The following is a 3,667-nucleotide window of genomic DNA, read 5'->3' as shown; positions in this document are numbered from 1 at the left end:
ACAAGTTAAAAATATATTTATAAACACTTGTCACCAAAAATACTTCTAAGTGTTATATTTCTAGAAAAATTCCGCCAGAGTTTCCTCTGTAACTGGAGGTGGCCACGCTTACTAGCGTATCATTTTTTTTCAAAATTCAATCAAACAATTTATCAACCATCAACATACAACATTTAAGCATCAAACTTGCCAAATCAAGTCTAAATCACAAACTCATGAACTTGGAAGTTGTGTAAAAATATGTAGTAACTTCCTAACATATTTAGTGGATCTCATCATCTTTAAAAATAAAATTAGTTTCTTGAAAACTTTATTTTTAAAGAACTTGTAGTTTTACAACTTCTAGTCAAAATTTACGAAAATATCTCTTTGTTAAATCTTCTTGTTACATAAGTGTTTACACACTTGCTTTTTCACTAAAATGCTTGTAGTTTATGTAAGATCCAGGTTTTAAACAAGACTTGCATCTTTCACTTGGTTCTTCCGAAAAACCACTTGTAGATCTTTAGATCTACTAGTTTAGAACCTTGTTTTACAAGAAAAATTATAGTTACACAAGTTCATGTTTCATGAGTGGAAGAGTTCATCATCTTTTACAACTTTAACACTAACATACTACTAGTTCATGTTCTTGAACATGATCTAGTATGGTTAGATGATGATCCATCCCACTACTAGCAACAAACAACATCAAATATTCACAACTAGACAAGATTTACATGATTTACACAACTAGTTACTCTTTATCCAACTTATTCATCATACTTTCAAGACTTTTATTTATGATCTTGTGTGTTCTTGATTTTTAACCGTTAAATCACTTATTAACCACTTTAAACAAGAACAAGATGGTGTTTAGAGGCACTTACTACTAGCTCGAGGCTAGGGAAGAAACAAGGCGTAAACAAGGTGGATAAAAGAAATATAGAGAGGTTCTTGAGCTTCCGAGTGCACCGGGCCTTCTTGTATGATCTCTTGCACACTTGTATGTAAGAAAATGGCTTGAACAAAAATTGATGGTGAGTGTATAATGGGTGGTGGTGTTCGGCTGATTACAAGCAAGAGGGAAGGAGAGCAAATGATTAATGTTGTGTTTGAAGTGAGAGAATGATAACCCAAGGTGTTTACTTATAATCTAATCTCCTAATGTCCAACATGTAATGTGCTATCAAGATATTAGACAAGGTAAATATAATAATCAAGAAATGGTGGTGTGTCCCCACCTTTGGGGAACCGGTTCGAAGGGGTGGGGGGTAAGGGTTGGGTAGTGTAATGACATGGTTACTTATTAGTTGAAATCCAATGGTGTTTAGTTAGAATATTATGTGTTTATTAATATATAGGGTGTTAGGGTGTTCGGGGACCCTAACTAGCTCAGAAAAGTATAAACAATGTCTTTGATAATATTTTTATGTTCCGGGTAAAGTCCGGTTGTCCGGTTGGATATTGATCCGTTAAAGTGCTAAATATGTATTTAAAGTGTCTTTTATAGTGTTTTTAGTGACACAATAAATTCCCGACACTTTGGAAAGTGTCTAGCATTATTTTTCCATGTTTTTGCACTTTACTAGTTATGTTAAATGCTGAATTTTTGTATAAAGTGCAGAATTTTGTAATTAAAGCATGTTTTAGGCACATCCGGTCACTATAACTATCACCTAGTGACGCAGTTTTACAATCCTCACCTCCCTACACTCCCTACTGGTGTAGTAATCTATTCCCGGCTCATACTGGCCTTAGAGACAATGTCTGTCTAGTGTTGGCAATGTCAGCATGTTTACTGGGTTATCCGTTCATTGTGCTAACTATGCTTTTGTGCATCAAGTTTGTCACTATTGTTTTGTGTGTAATAAATGAAGTGACAGTAATAAGGTATGATGCATGAATATGTATGTATCAGAAAACAGAAAGCAGATTATTCGTAATTGTAATCAAGCACAGTAATTAAGCATTAATTAAATATAAATTAATTGTACGGATACCTGTAGTTTTTAGAGTTGTCACATTCGGAGGCTAGGATCGTTAGGGGCATGAAGGTTGACGACATTGACCCTACCAACCCCTCCCCCCATAAGACCAGAAACGACAAGGAATTTGGGGTTTTTGTGAACCTAGTCCACCCAGAACACATCCGGATTCCACAAGGAAATCAAACCCCCAGATCTTCCAATAGAGTCCACCGTCTCAGCACCCATCGGAGTCATATCCCAAAAACGATGGACCTCGAGCTCCGACAAGCCCATTTTATGCGATTCCTGAATGCCAATAAAATCAATTTTACCCTTTCTTTTTAGGTCACATATCAACATACCTTTCCGGCTATCCGACACCCCATTAATATTGACGGACAAGAAATTCATTATTTACTTTTGATTCCCATCTCCCCACAAATCAGATTTTTCACATGATTGTTGAAGCCTTCAACATTGATGCTCAGTCGATCCCCAAATTCCATGGTTGCCGCAGCTTCTTCATCCACTGTGGCACGGTTCTTCTCAAAATCCGACGTCGGTGCCGGAGTGTTACCTTGGACACCTAAACTTATATCACAATTATTCGCCCTCATTCCTTCGTTCTCTAATCTGAATATTTCCTCCAAATTGAATGGGTCCGAACATTCATCATTACCGAGGTTCTGATTGGGTCAGGACTATTCGAAGCTTGGGCCGCTTCTTTGGGCTTAGTGACTCTTTTGGATCTAGTGGTAATGTAGTTGGGCCTGTTAACATCACTCAATAGCCCACCATCCTGCTCAAAAGCTGGGTCCACCCTAAAATCCAGATCCTCATTTTCTCTCTCCTCGTTGACGTAGTCTAACGGCGAATTGTTATTTCCCACATTATGCATGCTGGCGGCCACATTGGGAGAAGAAGCCTCATTATGATTATCCATGCAAGAATTTGTAGTTTCAAAGGAGGGGCCTTTCGATTCTCCAACCGAAACAGAAGGAGACTTTCCAAATTCTGAAGACGCCGGAGAAACAGACGCGAACTCCAATTCTGATGAATTAAGAAAGTCTGGGACCCATTGCCCCGGAATTTCCTCAACCCACACCTTGATGGAGTGATCATTCCAAGATATAGTAAACTCCAATGAGAACCTCTTACCTGAATTGACAAGAATTGCCAACCTATCCTCTGCCATATTCCCGTCCGTCGCCTCCACCTCGGATTGGACCAGTAACCTTCCACAGCGTTCACCAACCTTGTTAAACACATGCCGATCCCAAAGAGAGATAGGAACCCCCATGACTTTAATCCAGGCCACTCTCTCAAAAATGGGGGGGATTCCTTCCCGAATATATAACCGTGAAAACCACTTTTCCCATGCTTCAACTTTGTCGTTATGGAACTCTTCAACGTACTCAGGAAGATCAAAACACAATAAGACCTTTAACCCGCCCAAGTATCTAAGTTCCAGACCATCCTCCATAATACCTGAGAGATGAGTTTTTAGATCATTAAGAATAACAATATCTTTCACTTCCCCAGTAAGAGATTTGTACTCCCATTTCCTTTTAGTATCCGAGATCAAAGGAGGGAGTTCGATCTTGGTCTCAAAAGCAGCTTGAGCCAATGGATTAACCACCGAACTATAGGATTTCGTATACGTCTGAATACCCGGTTTGGAACCCTGAGGTCTCCAAGTAGACGGGGCATGCACAGGT

Source organism: Helianthus annuus, chromosome 8 (assembly GCF_002127325.2).
Source record: "Helianthus annuus cultivar XRQ/B chromosome 8, HanXRQr2.0-SUNRISE, whole genome shotgun sequence".
NCBI classification, from domain to species: domain Eukaryota; kingdom Viridiplantae; phylum Streptophyta; class Magnoliopsida; order Asterales; family Asteraceae; genus Helianthus; species Helianthus annuus.
This window is presented reverse-complemented; position numbering follows the sequence as displayed.